Source organism: Mytilus californianus, unplaced genomic scaffold (assembly GCF_021869535.1).
Source record: "Mytilus californianus isolate M0D057914Y unplaced genomic scaffold, xbMytCali1.0.p SCAF_9, whole genome shotgun sequence".
Taxonomy (NCBI): Eukaryota; Metazoa; Mollusca; class Bivalvia; order Mytilida; family Mytilidae; genus Mytilus; species Mytilus californianus.
Window position 1 is genome coordinate 30,188,219 of NW_026262745.1, and position 18,854 is coordinate 30,207,072.

The 18,854-nt window shown below is 32.0% G+C and overlaps 1 long non-coding RNA gene across 3 annotated transcripts; it reads left to right on the forward strand.

The window, feature by feature from the left end:
* Nucleotides 1-259: 259 nt before the first annotated feature.
* LOC127714653 (uncharacterized) lies at nucleotides 260-17,329 on the forward strand. Of its 3 annotated transcripts, none has more exons than XR_007987848.1 (13): nucleotides 260-444; nucleotides 6,617-6,769; nucleotides 7,431-7,631; nucleotides 8,414-8,452; nucleotides 10,940-11,097; nucleotides 11,302-11,482; nucleotides 12,476-12,655; nucleotides 13,096-13,259; nucleotides 14,121-14,390; nucleotides 14,668-14,719; nucleotides 15,353-15,472; nucleotides 15,708-15,786; nucleotides 16,504-17,329. It is a non-coding gene; the product is annotated as an uncharacterized LOC127714653 (long non-coding RNA). The 3 variants fall into 3 exon arrangements; XR_007987847.1 differs by having other exon boundaries at nucleotides 262-896; nucleotides 12,519-12,655; XR_007987846.1 differs by having other exon boundaries at nucleotides 262-444; nucleotides 12,519-12,655.
* Nucleotides 17,330-18,854: the final 1,525 nt, after the last annotated feature.

The following is an 18,854-nucleotide window of genomic DNA, read 5'->3' on the forward strand; positions in this document are numbered from 1 at the left end:
ATGAACAAATGTGTTAGCATAAAATTTCTCGTAAAAAAATGGTATTAGACGGGATATCTCAACCTATCTTTAATTGCATACTTCATAAAACCTGTACGGAGTGTTGTTTCTGATTTTTAACCCCTCCACTCCGCTTTCTGAAGTAGGAGTTATATATTGATTGGAGTTCGTCCGTTCATTCGTCCTACTGTCCCACCTTTATTTCCGCAACTGCTCCTAAACTGAAACTTTCACAGAATCATGGTCTGATCACATCACTAGATAGTTGGGAAATATCCTGCAAATGCCAAATAAAGATATCTAATACGTCACTTTCAGGGAGCCAATCGGAGATGCAGATACTTATGCATTATGGTGAAGCTGTAATTAAGATGGCGACGGTCCTGCATCTCGAAACCCCTGTGTTTTTAAGCGGTGCCAAGTCAGAAGAAGGAGAACAATTAGGTATTTTAGTGGCAGAGGAAACTTACAGTGATGTTTTTTTTAATTGGATTTCTCTAAAAAGCCCTTACAAAAGTTATTTGCATAGTTTTATACCGTCGCCTACTGAAGTTATCTACGGCTACAGATACCCCAAACAATGACATAAATGAATTGAAGAAATATAAGAAAAGACTAGGATAAGGCATAAAAAGATCGCGCGACAATAAATAGGATTTGCCTTTTAAAGAGGCTGTACCGCTCCCACAGCTGTACATGACTTTTAACTTAATATGATTAACTTCACTATGATTAATAGTAATAATACGTAACCCAGGGATCATTATTTGCTTTTCAAAATGAATTACTGAACCAATCGTGATTTGAACCTGTGACCCATTGCACAGAAGAAAGTCGCTGCTCTACCAACTCAGCTAAACGAGTAATCCACAAGCACATGGTTAAGTATTGACAAGGTGAGACTAAGGGGAAGGGGTAATGCCATGAAGTGGCGTGAGGGCTCCACTTTTGTGGTCTAAAATGAACACGTTGAGGGATCCTATGCAATCATTCTTTTATTCTTCCCATTGTGATTTCCTTGGTCGCCATGTTGGATGTACACACTATATTTATAATGATCTTTATGAACTTACCTGCTTTCTGTAAATCATTTTTAAGTTATAAAATACACTTATAATATAATATCATTTAATAATCAATGTTTAAAAGTCATCAATATGTGCTAATATTAAAATTTCAAGTGTTATTCGGATAATAACAGTGTTATTTGGTCATTCGAGGTACCGAAGGGGAAGCACGGCTACACTCCCCCGCGTCAACATACCTAATGACATACGGGCAATATCAACAACACTTACTCTGGCTGTAGGTTTTACTTTTAAACACCCTTGGTTTTTGTCGAGCCTTCGACTTTTGTCGAAAAAGCGAGACATAGCGATCCTACATTCCGTCGGCGGCGGCGGCGGCGTCCACAAATATTCACTCTGTGGTTAAAGTTTTTGAAATTTTAATAACTTTCTTAAACTATCCTGGATTTCTACCAAACTTGGACAGAAGCTTGTTTATGATCATAAGATAGTATCCAGAATTAAATTTTGTAAAAAAAAAAATCCTGTTTTTCCGTATTTTACTTATAAATGGACTTAGTTTTTCTGCCAGGAAACATTACATTCACTCTGTGGTTAAAGTTTTTAAAATTTTAATAACTTTCTTAAACTATCCTGGATTTCTACCAAACTTGGACAGAAGCTTGTTAATGATCATATGATAGTATCCAGAAGTAAATTTGTAAAAAACAAAATTCCATTTTTTCCGTATTTAACTTATAAATGGACTTAGTTTTTCTGCCAGTTAACATTACATTCACTCTGTGGTTAAAGTTTTTAAAATTTTAATAACTTTCTTAAACTATCCTGGATTTGTACCAAACTTGGTTAGAAGCTTGTTTATGATCAAAAGCTAGTATCTTGAAGGAAATTTTAAAAATTTTGTACCTGTTTATCAGTATTTTACTTATAAATGGACTTAGTTTTTCTTCCAGTTAACATTACATACAGTCTGCAGTTAAAGATTTAAAACATTTATTAGATTCATAAACTATCCTGGATTTTTACCAAATTGGGACAGAAGCTTCTTACAATCAAAAGATCGTATCGAAAGTAATATTGTTATTATTTTTTTTTCTCATTTTTGTTGAGCCTGCGATTAACAGCAAAAGTAGGCGAGACACTGGGTTCCGCGGAACCCTTACAAATTTTTTAGTTAGACACCGATTGTAACCGGAAAGCATGATTTGTCTGATAAAGTAAATTACTGATTCAGCCTTGATTTGAACCTAAAACCCCTGGCATAGTAAGCCACTGCTATACAAACTGAGTTAAGTAAGCATAACTAATGGAGGGCAGTTATATATATCTTCTATGTAACTTGTAAGATGACAGTGTTCTCGAAAATCGTCGGTCCTGACTGCCAAAAATCAGCCAGGACCGAAAATTGCATGTGTAGTGGCAGTCCTGATGACCGACAATATTTTGGTGGTTGTTCACTTTTGTTTTCACATCTTTTCGGTATTCAGATAGCTTTTGAACTGGTTGCTAATGTAAACAAACTTTTAACTGTATAGGTCAAAATTACGGTACTACTTTTGAAAAAGAACCAGTCATCGGTTTCTTTAGTATCCAGATAGTTTTTGAACTGGATACTACTGTAATTTAACTTTTGTAGCCTCTAGCTTAAAATTACGGTAATACTTTTGAAAAATAACCAGACATAAAAGTCATCATGGCATCCACATGGCTCATTTCGTTCAGAGGGGGTGCTAAACCAGAGGACTTTGTATTTGAACAGACAGAGACTGAACATTTTTTTCTATATTACAAAAATTGCAGCTGAGGAATAAACATCAGACTTCTTTTATTTCTTAATTTTAATGCACTTTTCACTGTAAATGATTGTTGTGGACACAGGTTGGGAACAAGTCAGGAAAAGTGGGGTATTCACTGTTTTCAGGGAACATCCCAGTTTACAGGGACTTCCAATTTCTATTTCAATTTATGGCATGAATCAGTAGTATTTGTAAATACTTAGAGTATTTCATGAACAACAAAGCATGAATAAGTGAGGCCTTTCTTTTTCTAGAACTCAAAAACATACAAATCTTTTGTTTAGGAATCAACTGACCAAGATGCATGCTCCAGGTGTAACTGACCATTACTGAATTATGTTCACTTCTATTGAAAGTTTCTATTCATTGAATTTAAATGCCCAATTGATTAACCTATCTTTTTGTCATCTCATAATTGAATTATTGATGATCAAGGTATGAATTGGTGAACAAAGGAGTTGTTTTGTTGTGAGTTGAGTACCAAATAGACTTGAAATTAGTTTGATTTTTGAACTAATAACACACCTGCTAACATAAAACATTGTTATCAGATGTAAAAGGTGCACTTTTGTAGATTTCATACCATAAAATAGGAAAAAAGAAGTCCCTGTATACTGGGTTTTTTTTTAACACCAGAAAACTGGGGTGTAACATGAAAACAGGGAATACCCCACTTTTCCTTACTTGAGTCCACCCAACCTGTTAAACTTATTAAGCCTCGATGTAATTCATCATTTCGTAAAAGACATTTTTCCTAACGAATTATAAACAATTGGAACAGTTTACCCAAAATGTTGTGTCTGCAAAGATCGTTGATAACTTTAAAATACAACTTGATCATCATTGGGAAGATGTTATGTACCAGTTTTAGTGATAAATTATTTTTATTACAAATTTTTATTGAAATTCCTTACACTTGAGCCCTTAAACGACTCTACAGGTATTCTACAGGTAGAATAATGCATGAGACTAACACAAAAATGAAATCAAACATGTTATCAAACTGACAAAGTATAAAAATTAGTGAACAATGCAAAGTTCAAAATTTCATTGAAAACAACCAAATATATAACATAGAAACTAGGATGGAGTTTATATATATTGAGCAATGACTTTCATTTAACTAATAGGTGTTTGATAAATTCAAGTAAAATTACAGGACCACCAGATTTTTAGTCTTGGTGGTCCCAATGACCACCAGGAAAAAAAAGATTTCGAGAACTCTGAGATGATTAATTACAACAACTAAAAATGTTTGTAAGATCCAGAATGAATAAACACAGAAAATTTGTTCTGCTATAAATTAATGATGGCTTTTTTGAGGAAAATTTTACTGGGCTGTGGTTAGGATTGTGAATAATCATGATGATAACATTTTTCAAATTTAAAAAAAACAGTTTATAACCTTGAGAGGGAATAATCAGCACTGGTCAGTGGCGGATCCAGAAGGGGGCGTAGAGGGCGTACTTGCACTTTTTTTTTTATTAAGACTGTAAAATGGTTAATCAGACTAGATATTGTTGAGTGACTCTGCCATTTCCGCTATTATGCAAATTACACATGAGACCATGGATCTATATATCTGTTAGAAACACATGAAGGACTTTTTTACCACAACGAAACATAGGACCATAGAACTATTAAACTGTTTGTAGCATGCCATGGTCTCTTTTATACATATTACACATGAGACCATGGACATATATATACGTTAATAACACATCATGGACTTTTAAACCACAAAGAAACATAAAAACATGGACCATAGACTGTCAGTAACATGTCATGGTCTCATTTATGCATATTACACATGAGACCATGGACCATGGACATATATATCTGTTATTAACACATCATGGACTCTTATAAAGCTATGCAACAGAAGACCATGGACCAATTAGACTTGTCAGTAACATGTCATGGTCTCATTTACGCATATTACGCATGAGACCATGGACCTATACATATGTTATTAACACATCATGGACATTTATACCACAATAACACATAAAACCATGGACCAATTAGATTGTATCATGCCAAGGTCTCTTTTATACACATTACAAATGAGACCATTGACCTATGTATCTGTTTTCAACACACAAAGAAACATAAGACCATGAACCAATTAGACCGTAACATGCCATGGTCTCTTTTATACACACTACACATGAGACCATGGACCTATACATATGTTATTAACACATGGACTCTTATACCACAATGAAACAGAAGACCAAAGACCAATAAGACTGTCAGTAACATACCCTGGTCTCTTTTATACATATTACACATGAGACCATTGACCTATATATCTGTTATCAACACATCATGGACTCTTAAACCACAATAAAACAGAAGACAATGAACCAATTAGACTGTCAGTAACATACCATGGTCTCTCTTATACATATTACACATTAGACCATGGACCTATACAAATGTTATTAACACATCATGGACTCTTATACCACAATGAAACATAAGACCATGGACCAATTAGAACTTAACATGCTGTGGCCTCTTTTATACATATTTCGCATGAGACCATGGACCTGTATATCTGTTATAAGCATATCATTTTCTCTTTTATACATATCACACATGAGACCATGGACCTATATATTTGTTAGTAACACATTATGGACTCATATACCACAATGGAACAGAACACAATGGACCAATTAGACAGTCATTAACATGCCATGGTCTATTTTATACACATTACACATGAGACCATGGACCTATATATCTGTTATAAGCATATCATGGAATCTTATACCACAAAGAAACAGTAGAGTGTGGGCCAATAAGACTGTCAGTTACATTCCATGGTCTCTTTTTATGCATTTTACACATGAGACCATGGACTTATAATTTATATATCTATTAACACATCCTGGATCACAATGAAACAGAAGACCCTGGACCAACTAGACTGTAAGGAACATGCCATGGTCTCTTTAATACATATTAAGCATGAGACCATTGACCTATACATAAATTATTAACACATCATGGACTCTTATACCACAATGAAACATAAGACCATGGACCAATTAGACTCATAAACATGCCATGGTCTTATATGCATATTACACATGAGACCATGGACCTATATATCTGTAAGTAACACATCATAGACTCTTATACCACAATGAAACAGAAGACCATGGACCACTAGTCTGTTTGCCAATTCCTGTAATAAGAGAACTTTTTTGGTTGTCTCCCTTAGGAGGGACATTAATTTTTAATGACAATGGAGATCTAGTGGAAAGAGCAAATGTATCTATGCGTTATGTGTGTAACCTTTAAGTGTTTCAAATCATTTAATAATTTTTTTAAGCTAAATACTTTTGATAACTGAAGTTATTTTTCAATAAAAATTTGTTAAAACGCTGATATATCACTTTCAACTTATGCTGAGTGGTCAAAAGCCTATTTTGTCCAGCATAGAACCAGTCTATGATTGACAAAGGGAATAATTTTTCTTTATTTATATATATTTCTTATGTTTCATAATGTAATGTTTTAATATGGAAGATTTAAGTATACAATTGTTTTATTTAGATTTTCTGCATGGACGATAAGTATTTTTACCTCAATTAGTAATGTGTAAAATTACTGAAATTATTGTGGTAGAACTCTTATGTTATATCTGTATTTATAATCACACATATAAATATTTACCTGTATTTATAAATCTTTTTAGTGGGAGGGAAAAGGGGCATATTGTAACTTAAAGCTGTTAAACCATAATTTTATGATACTGATAAAGTGTTTGTTTTTCAGAGGCAGACAACACTCCTGATCAGGCTCCAGATGATAATAATATTGTTTCAATACCATCCTCTTCTGTGCTGGAAACTCAGGTCTATGATTTGGATGTTGGCATCATGAGATCGCTGATATCCCAATCAGCTGGACCACTGACTTCTCTATCTAGTATGACACAATATATTTTTATGTATTTTCCTTTCTTTAATATTAATAACGTATGGTTTCCATTGTTATATCCTTGTAAGTTGAAAACATTTATAATAGCACATTCTTAATGGTTTACCATTATAACTTACTGATAGGATATAGTAAGTTTCTATTTAACCTTGATAAAGGGGGCTATGACGCAAGAGTAAATGACATGTCATACATCAAAACTTTGATGGACTTGTCATCAGATTACTGAATATATATATCCCTACAGTGTTGAATTATTGTATTATATGCCATTTTGTATAACATTGTTTTGTTATTAATGTACAGTGATTATTGGTCTTGTGTATTGTAATATTGAAAGCCTTTGGCTTAGAAAACATCAGCATGTTGACCCATTTCTTTTCCCTTGGGCAGTTAATCCTTTGTAATGCCTTTTGCTTATATTTATGTTATTTACATATTTCTTTTAAGATACAGGCTCTTTGGGTTTAATTGTTCTTTCAGCAACACACTTAACTATTTTAAAATTGGTGTATTCCATGGGCATAATCTTTTGATGGAACAGTGTTAAAATTAACAATCATTATTTTACTTATCTTTTACACCATCCATCAACTTTTGTAGTCTCCTCAATCAGTTGTAATGCAACTTGCTTTTGAATATCTTTTAGTATATAAATGGTACAGAAGAAGAATGTATAGAAACTGGCCACCATGATCAAATAGAGCCTCAGGAAACAGGGGAAGGGGACAAGGTAGTGCAGGAGACCGATGAAGAACAAGGGGGAGTAATAGTTCAGGAGACAGGACAGGAGAAAGGGCAAGAGCCGGAGGGGGAAACACACGTTAGATATGAAGATCATTCGATACAGGTGTTTTTTATGTCTGTTTATGTTTAGGAACTTTTAATTTTTCATATATAATTAAAGTCATTCATTGTATATATTAAAAAAAAATTAAATATGTTGTATGATTGCCAATGAGACAACTTTCGAGAGACCAAATGCCATAGAAGTTAACAACTATAGTTTACTGTTCAGCCTTCAACAATGAGCAAAACCCATGCCGCTTATCAAGCCATAAAAGGCCCTGAAATAACAAATGTTAAACAAATTAAATTTGAAAACTAACAGCCTGATTCGTGTACAAAACAATATACAATTATGATAACAAACGACAACCAATGAATTACACTGGATTTAGTGTAAATACATCATTAACAGTCATTAACATTTAGAGAAAAACATGACCTTGTGAAATAACACGATACAGGCATCAACAGATGTGCGTATATATTTAGTGTGATTTTAATTTACTGATGGAATAGTCAATATTTATTCCAATATAAACAATATTTAAAGATCTAATTACAGTGTTAAATTGTTATCCTTTTAGAATAAGTTTATTTAACGATTGATAACTTCACCCAGAGCATACCTAAATTTTCCAGGCTCGGTAAACAACATGGTAAAGTAGGAAAATCAATATGAACAGTCACATTATTTTTAAGGAAGTCTAACAGGAGATATTAAGTAGCAGGAAAATTTTTCTTTATTTTTTATTATGTTTTTGTTAATATTACTAAATGTGTGGTTTTTTTTTATATAAAAGTATATGCACTGAAAACATTTAAAGATTGAAGTGTATTTTATAGGTGAAAAGAGAAAGAATACACTCAATTTTCATGGAAGAGGTAAAATATAACTTAAATTTTTTATAATGCACAAATTGAAGTTTATTTTAAACCATTACACATAGAGGCCACTGTTATGGCCTTATACTTTAACTAAATACAATGTACAAAGAAAGCTGTAAATTGGTCAGTTGAAACATAAATGTTGGGTATATACCATTAACACAAAAAAATGATTGATTGATTGAAAATTGGTTGCTAAACCAGGGCTTCCAAAACGGTCATATATTCCGGACTTGACCGAAACTTTCATAAAAAGACCGGCTGCTCTCAGCCTCAAACGGTCAAATAGAATTGGTGTGCCACATTTGGTTATTCAAGGCATTTTCATGAAACGGTCATTTCAATTTTTACCAACTATCGATAGATAAAAATGTCCGTTTGGGGCTTTGGGCATGTCCGTTTGGGCATTTTAGTTTATAATTGTGGCAATCTATTTCACAAAGATATTTCGGTCATAATTGGGTTTAATAAAACAGAAGCAGCATATTTCAGATACTTTGAAGTGTCTCAGTTAGTCTAATCCTCTGGGTACATAAATGTACGGCTTGGTCTTTAGCTTGTGTACATCAATAAAAAGTAGAAAAAACACGTTTTCTTTTATTTAAATAACAACAAGCTGTCAAACAATTATCCCTTGAATAAGTTATATTGAAGCCATAAATCATTCACTGATTACAGGTTTGTTACCTTTGATGAGGTGTCCTTAGCTTATCTTTATCAATAGAATTAATGATGCATAACAATGTACATAAAGGTAATCCGGTAAACGAGGTCAAACATGTAAGCGTGTATGGAACAACATCCTATTTAATTACGCTTTATAGATATTATTTTAAATGAGCATTCAGTTTTAAAAGTATCCTGATATTTAAAAGTTATTCTTCAAATAAGGATATTTATAAATGAATAAGTATGATATATATTATTTTATTTTACACAGTACATCGTGTTAAATACTGGGGTACTCTCAAGGGGAAAATTTACTAAAATATATAGGAAAAACCAATGGACAAATTTCAGTCAATAAATGATTTAACTAAGTTAAATGGTGCCGTGATCACTTCTAAATTATATCAAGAGAACAATGCCTGCTCCGAATTTATTCAGACAATTTCCGATGTTATAGAGAAAGAGGTGATGTCCGACGTAAAGTTAAGTCCCGCCGTGGGAATTATGATCGACTAAGGTGTAGTCTAGGTATTGACGCTTTAGATCAACTTATGAGGATAAGCTTAGTAGGTGTAGATGTTAAAGACTTTGACCCTGTTCCTGCTATCCGCAAATGGCAATCCGTTCGTAACCGCCATGTTTATCAGAACAATGCATTTAGCAAGCTCATGAATGTAAAATCTTTAATTAGACTAAATGAACTCTAATCTTGTGCTGTGATCTGTGCTTCTTTTCAATGTGCTCATTGTAATATTTATTGCGTGTGTTTGTCAGCATTGTGCTCTTCTGACATTTTATTGTCGTTATATGCTTACATAAAATATCATGTTGTTATTCATTAAATTATTTATCAACTGAGTATGTTTTTATTTATTCCTTATTTTCTAAATCAGGTTGGGAAATTGTACAAAGAAAAATGTTATCACTGTTCAGTAGATTTTACACGGTTTAAAACAATATCCTTCATCGGGCCTCCTCAATGTTATCTATAAATACCGCATCAGTTGTAAAAGTCACGTGGTCAGGTAATCAATACACAAAAAGAAAAGTATCACGTGTATTGATGATCAAGTTGTACTGCAATTAAAGCCAACATCAACAGTTTCAAATAAGATGGCCTTAATTTACAAAGTGTTAAGTACTCACAGAGAGAAGATAGATTATATAAACAGAAACAAAAACATGAGAACAGTCAGGTACTGAAGCTGATTGATGCAATGATGGTTACTGTATTACGATACACAGAAAAATGACACAATACCGAGGATAATATTTTATTTATTTTTAGAATGAAGAAAACAAAACAGTTATAAATAATTTTATTGCATATAACACTACTAATTATTTAGACACATATATCAATTTATGCATCCTCTCAGTTACATTTAAGTATACAGCTGATCATTGACCGTCAAAAATATTTCTTTGAAAAATGTCCGGCTGTCGTCAGGAAATTTTGGAAGCCCTGTGCTAAACATCCAGTGTTGAATATTTCATGCATGTTCAGGATGACAAAATAAATGACAAATATAATAAATGATGCATGTTTATAAGAGACACACTTGAAAAATGGTATCATGTATATTCTGAGATCTTACAAGCACTTCACCTATTTGAAAAAGTCATTTGTGTATAACTGTAAAACATTTCCTTGTTTCTTGCTGTGCTTAGAAAATTCCTTGGTTTTTATTTTGAAATGTCTGAAATGTTTTTAATTGCTAAAACTTATTGATCACATATATAGTAACAAACAGTTGGTTTTTTTTTAAATTTGTTTCCTTCATTTAACAATTGTTTTCATTTATATTTATTTAGATTACATTAGAAGAAAAATGTTTAAAAGTGAGGTGTTTGATTACGTTGTGGTTTGATTTGTGGGGTTTGGCAGAAGTTATTTGGGATTACATTCCTGTTTTTCCAGACACCCTGTCAAATACTTGGAGGCCCAACACCTTAATAGATACCAACAAAAAGTAAGTTATTAATCAAGTTTCATCTAGTGGGCATAGAATTTGAGTTGATAACCTACATGTAAGTGCTGGTTTTAAAATGATTTTTCAATATAGCCTTAATTAAATCCTACATCAAGATTAGAAATAAATCCTTGTTTATCTTGCTTTGTTTATAGTTAATATTCTTTGAAAATCAGATAATATTAGAGATGTCCTTTTTTTCAGGTGTAAAGACTTTATACCACTTTCCATAGGGGAACGTACAGCTTACCAGTCCACAGCAAATGGAAATTGCATTTATAATGCAGTGTCCATTATCCTCTATGGAAATGAAGATATGGCTGTGGTACTGAAGCTGGCTTCAGTGCTGAAAATGGTGGACGATATAGTACCATTTTCAAAATATGTAAGAATACAATATATTCATTTATTTGTTTTTTCATCATTTTATACCATTCTATTACAGATAGAATATAGAATTGTTTGTTGCTCTAAATCCAACCTAATGAGGTTCCCTACTGGAAATCCTTTTTGCTAAACAGTTCTATATGTTAAATCATTATAAAGCAAGTATAAAATTCAACCTGTTTATTAGTCCCCTATCGACGAAGTCGAAGGGGACTTTAGGTTTGCACTCCGTCCGTCTGTCTGTTTGTCTGTCCTTCTGTCAGTCCGGCAAATCAGTTTTCCACACTTTTTTTCTTCATGCTTGAAGATATTGATTTGATATTTGGTATGTTGTTTTATCATAACAAGTAACAGATTAAGTTCGAATTTTGTTCCGGTCTGATAATTTTGTGCAGAGTTATAGTCCTTGGACTTAAAAAATTCCCTCAAATATTCAGTTTTCTGCACTTTTTTTCGTCATTCTTGAAGATTATGATTTGATAATTGGTACGTTGTTTTATCATGACAAGTTACAGACCAAGTTTGAATTTCGTTTCTGTTTGATGATTTTTTGCAGAGTTATGGTCCTTGGACTTAGAAAATTCACTTAAATTATCAGTTTTCCAAACTTTTTTTCGTCATGCTTGAAGATATTGACGATATTTGTTGTATAGTTTACACCATGACCAGTTATAGATCAAGTTAGCATTTTGTTCCAGTACAATTAATTTTTAACCGGTAGGGGACTATGTACATGTATTGCCATGCAATACTCTCAGAATGCTTGTTTGAAAAGATTTTATATTTGCAATTCACAAACCATTTATATGATCACAATCTGGTGTTACAATCAATATCAAAATAATGTAGTATGATAAAAGAGTAGCACATAAGTATACAAATGTAGACAAAAAGGACATATATTAACAAAATTATGTAAATCACAGGTTACCATTAAGGGGTTATCTATGATTGTGCTTGGCAATGTTAATTTTATTTTTTTAAATTTGAGCACTGACAGAATTGCCTATAGGAAACAGTTATTTTAATTATAGAAGAATTTAAAGAGAAAACTATCTGTGGGTTAAATCTACCCTGCTGCAGGTAAATGCAGCCTCAACAGCAGAGGAGGTAGAGTATGGATGCCGAAAAGAGCTGGTCTCGACTATTCAACATCCATACAGGGAAGGAAGTAAGTATAATGTTTCTTAAAATAATTTTTATCATTCAAATGTTTAAAAAATATATTAATACAAAAATGAGGAAATGTGGTATGATTTCCAATGAGACAACTCCCCACAAGAGACCAAATGACACAGAAATTAACATCTACAGGTCACCGCACAATCTTCAACAATGAGCAAAGCTCATATTGCATAATCGGCCATAAAAGGCTCCAAAATGACAAATCTAAAACCATTCAAACAAGAAAACTAACAGCCTGATTGATGTACAAAATAATGAATGAAAAATGCACATATTTATTTAGCACCAATAGTTATAGTTCTGTTCTGTATATCATTACTGTGTGACTTTTTTTGATGATCAATGTATGTAATAGTAGACCAAGTATTCTGTTTTTAATTTTGCTACCTATGTATATTATCTATAGCTTTGTTATTTTTCTTTCAGCTGTTTTCCATCTACATCTATTGTCCCATTTGATGTCACGTCCAATACAACAGCACTGCAAAAAAATACCAGCAGTACCTGCAACTGATCCTGCCACCGCTGACACCCCCAGCTAGACCATCATTTTCACACTTGGTTTGGGTGCCTGCCAATCCAAGAAATGCGTAAGATATCAAAGTTGTATGCCTCACTTTATCCTGCAATCAGTTAACTATTGTACAAATAACAGGTACACAAATAAATTTTTGCTTTATTTGTACATGTACAAATAAAGTCTACAGTTACCCCACTTCCATGTTGAGCAAGCTGTAATGGGGATATTTCTTTTGGCGTAACAGTTCATTTTGGGGTCCTCTTCGCAGTCTGCGATTTCTTAGAAAAAAATAGATTTGGATTTGGATTTTAACAACTAAAGTTTCAAGTGTCGGTGTAAATTGCAGGATAAAAACAATATATGTACATTGTCAGAAAATATCAAATTTATTTGTAATCGGTACGAAACCGGAGAAAAGCTCTGAGAGCCTCTCTTTTAATCCTGTTTCTAAAGCTCATACAAATAAATTTGATATTTCCCAACAATGTACATATATTTTGTATATTTATCATGCTCATTCCAAAGATATTCACTCAAAATATATCATGTTAACAATGTCTGTGTATTACATTTGTAAAGTTATTTCCATGATCACTCACATCATTTACCAATAAATATATAGTGTGTGAAATGGCTATGTATCTCTAATGTCAAAACTAAGGCTTACAATTTCATTAAGGTTGCTGTAAAGTGTGATTTTCATGTTCCTTAGGAGTGACTAAAAGATATATTATGTTCTAGGGAGTTCAGCAAATTTTCTGAAGAATTTTTTAAAATTTATCTGACTTGAATTCAACCTAATTACATACTACATCAAAAAGCATTTTGGAGTAAATTGAAATATATTTATAGACACCTAAATGCATATTTTTTTTACTTTTGAATTTAGTTATACTTGTATGATAATTTTTTTATTATTTTCTTCATATAGTTTTGCATCTATCAACCATGTGGTTCCAGCTGTTTGCTCATTGGGACCTTATGGAAGCAGTATTGAGGATTGTGTGTTCCTTGGCCTTGGGTTGTGCTGTTTTATGGTCAGCCACCACAAGGATATAACCCCAGGCTGGGTGGAATGTACCCTTTGTGGACAGTGGGTTCATGACACATGCATGGGTGTCACTGCAGCAGCCTTTAGCTTGCAGGATGATTTCCCATGTGAATGTGATTGCCTGCAAAATGGAGATTTAAAACTGAAAAGGTAAAAAAAGTACCTAGTTCTCATAAAAAAAAAACTCTTCCTTTATCCGGTCTAATTTACCCAAATATAAAATTCTGTGTTTTCAATACTTAGTATTTTCATTTTTACGGAAATTGTACCAAAATGTTTCTAAAAGTTTTTTCTATATTTTTTGTTGAATGTAAGTTGGTTTTATTTTTATGTACACCATTTAGAGATAAGTTTTATGCTATTGGAAAAGTATTTTGTATTGTGTTAGCTATTCTACATTGCATACTTATTTTTTTTTATATTTCAGCATTGAATACTACACAACTTTGCAGGTTAAAGACCTGGATATGGATTTCAATGTAAGTGTATATTATGAAAGAACAAACATGACCATTTATTGAATGATGCTGACTCAGACCACTACAAATGAAAACTAAAATGAGAAGAAAGACAAGTTATGCAAATATTATGTATTTTGTCTTTTATATCTAGTAAATAGTCAAAATATGATTTTTTTTTTTTTAAACAGTATGCCATACTTTCTGTGCTACAGTTCTACAGGTGATGAAATATTAGATAAATGTGGTACCAAACCCCTTGACTAAAATTAATTTGGCTCGTTTAATTTTCATAAAATTTGGACAAAAAATTTACTTTGAGCCTTTGACAAAAATATAAAAATTTCAAAAAACCTGAACCACACAGTTTATCAGAAAAATTCATTGGATCTATAGCAGTTTGACATACACTAATTTTGATCATTCAAAAGCTTAATATTTCCTTACAATAAAACGTGATTTAAACGTTCAGCTGATTTTTACAGAGTTATCTCCCTGTTGTGTTATGTGCCACCTTAAAAAGGCATTTTTAAGGTCCACAGAGTACTGATTTTAGATGAAATTTCAATATTAGAACATTCTGTTGACATGTAAACTTCTAAATCAAAGAGGAATACATGTTGAAATGTGATATTTTCAAACTGATACTTTCAGATGATAGTCGACAAAGTGGCACAAATGCACAGCCTGAGAAAAGAGTTTTCCAGGGAAGCAAATGGAAAACTCAAATGGGCTTTGAGAAGTGGTCGGTTTGGTCCATTTACAGACGAGTTTGTAAGTTTTAGTAATTAATGTTATTGCAGTATATATCAAATGGTATAAAAAAAAGTTGTAGTTACTTTTATCTTCAAAGTCATGCCATTTGATAACAATGTTTTTACCTCAGCAATAAAAAGTTTTAAGAAATCATTTTTATAATAATTGTATTCAAATGTTTCTGAAAAATGAGAAAAAAATTAATTTGGAGGTAGCTACAAAATCTGATTGTTGTATTTTTCATTTTCTTCAGGTTGACACTGAATACCAGTTTGATCACAAATGTTGGAGTAGAAAAGCTCCACCTTATACCGGATTTATATATGCCTGAGGTAAATCACATTTGTTTTACATATGAAAAGTATGCTTTAATTATATTCATCTCTTATTCAATTGTAAAATCTTGAACAAAATAATCTTTTGAGTAAATGAGGCTTGCTTGTTTATATGTAGATACAAAATGAGTTGATATATACAAAACTAGAACATTCATTTATTATTTCAATTTTAAGTCAGACTTAAAGGAATATTTATAATTGTTTCTTTGGGAAAATCAAAGTATAATTGATTTGTTAGGTTAAAATTGGAAATTCTTATTTTTATACGACTGCAAAAAAATTTTTGTGGTCGTATATTGGTATGACGTTGGCGTCGTCATCGTCGTCATCAGATTTTTTTTTCCTTTTTTTTCTTTAAAATTTTCCATTTTAAATTGGTTATTTCTGATTTATATATAAAAGCAAATAATAATGATATGGTTTGAATAGGTAAATTAAAAATTTTTAAGTTCTTAGACCACTTTCATTCTGTGTGAGAAACCTATGCTGTGTCAAATATTTAATTACAATCCAAATTCAGTGCTGTATCAAGCTTGAATGTTGTGTCCATACTTGCCCCAACTGTTCAGGGTTCAACCTCTGCGGTGGTATCAAGCTGCGCCCCAGCGGAGCATTTTATTTTAAATCAAATGATTGTGTTGATATTATTTTCTTTTGGCTTAATTTTAGACTTATTTTATTTAGCATATTATTCTTGTTATTTTTTTTTAGGTTTGATACAAGTTCTATGTGAAAAAGAAGAAGTAAACAGGCTTGTGGATGAACTGGTTCTTCTGAGACATAAATAATTTTAATTATCTAAATGCAGCATGGAAAATGAGATGTCAAATTATTACTTAACATTGTATCATTTGTGTTGTTTTCTGCTGTTTATCATTGTGTAATATATGTTTTGATTGCCATAGCATGTAAATGTTTTTTGCAAATAAACTCATTCATTCATTCATTCATATTCAGTTTAAATTTACAATGTAGGAGTCATATGTGTGTGTATAGATTAAAGTTTATGTCTATTTTTTAATTGTAAAAATCATTTGTCTAATTACTATTTTACCATGAATAATACAGAAAATATGTTTTACCTGTTATTAACTAAGTAATATGTATTGTTCAATGTCTACAATCGTTGAAATAGTTGAAATTGACAGTGGTATCTCATTTATATTGACCATATATTATACAATCAGTGATATATCATACAAGTACACACCAATGTTTTATGAAATAACTAGTTATTTACATATGTTATATTGCTATTCAAATTTGTTTTATTTATAATATTACTATTAATAAACATCAGAAGCTTAGATCCTATTACTGTTATTCCTAATAGGAATCCATCAACTACAATAACATCAGAAAATTTGTTGGAAATGTTTTAATCAATTTTTTTCCATCAAACCTGATTAATTATATTTAATTAATTATATTTCTTTGTAAAATATTTAATTTTAAGTTTAGGACTGTTAGTTCATCTGTTGGGCATGTATAAACTTTTTTTTTTTTTATAATTATGAATAAATATTTTTAAAATTTATTTGTTTATTATTTGTGCTGCAAATGTATCCAAATGTAAAGAAGATAACTTTACATAATAAGTTATGAAAAGGGCAACATCATTTACAGATATCTTTTTCATCTGTTCTTTCAGAACTTTGATTTAATCAAAAGTTTATCAATGATATGCTGTTTTTAATTACAAACTGGCAGATCGCTCCAAATATTCCAAAAATGGTGGTAAATATACATGTATTTACCAAAATTAAAATACTGCATGTCATAATATTCTTAAGAACATGGACAGGACTCCATACTTGAAAATAAAAGCCAATGACTTCATGAATCAGTGCATCAAATTCATGTCTTAAGCGTTCATCGCACCAATTTATCAATGAAATGCATGCAACTTCATTCATACAACCAAACGACCATTTCTTTTTACTTTATATTCTCAACCAAAAAAAACTACAGTTAAGCAGATGTAAATCAAATCTTCTTTTTTTTTCAAAATTTTAGCCCCAAAAAATTTGTCAGTCCCTTTTTAGCTCACCGTGGCCCGAAGGGCCCCATGTGAGCTTATGCCATCACTTGGCGTCCGTCGTCTGTCGTCGTAGACTATTTAAAAAATCTTCTCCTCTGAAACTACTGGGCCAAATACCTTCAAACTTTAACTAAATGTTCCTTAGGGTATCTAGTTTATAAATTGTATCTGAAGTTTTGATCCATCGACAAACATGGCTGCCATGGCTAAAAATAGAACATAGGGGTCAAATGCAGTTTTTGGCTTATATCTCAAAAACTAAAGCTTTTAGAGCAAATCTGACATGGGGTAAAATTGTTCAATTGGTCAAGATCTATCAGCTCTGAAATTTTCAGACGAATCGAACAACCCATTGTTGGGTTGCTGCCACCGAATCGGTTGTTTTAACAAAATTTTGCAGTTTTTTGTTATTATTTTGAATATTATTATAGATATATATAAACTGTAAGCAGCAATAATGTTCAGCAAAGTAAGATCTACAAAAAAGTGAATATGACCATAATTGTCAATTGACCCCTTAAGGAGTTATTGCCCTTTAAAGACAATTTTACACAATTTGTTCATCAAGTTTGCTAACATTTAAAAATCTTCTCGTCTGAAATACAGGTGAGCGATTCAGGCTCTTGAGAGCCTCTTGTTTTTATACCCATCGATGTCAACATAATAAAGTTTTTGTGTCAATGATGAAGTTAATTTTTATCTGTAAAGCAAAGAACTCAGTATAATTATATGGCTTCACTTGACAGGTGTCAAACCTACTATTATTCAACTTCATCAAAAATTACCTTGACCAAAAACTTTAACCTGAAGCGGTACAAAAAAATGAAAGGACGAACGACCGAAAAACATAATGCCCGTAAGTGGGGCATGAAACAAAAATGCCAATATTCTATATGTATGACATGGTATCAAATGAAACTATATTGTACCAGGTGCAAAACGTCAACTACAGATTAGCATAATACCACATTGAACAATATATACCCATCGAATAACTCCGTCTCATTGGTGTATGAATGTT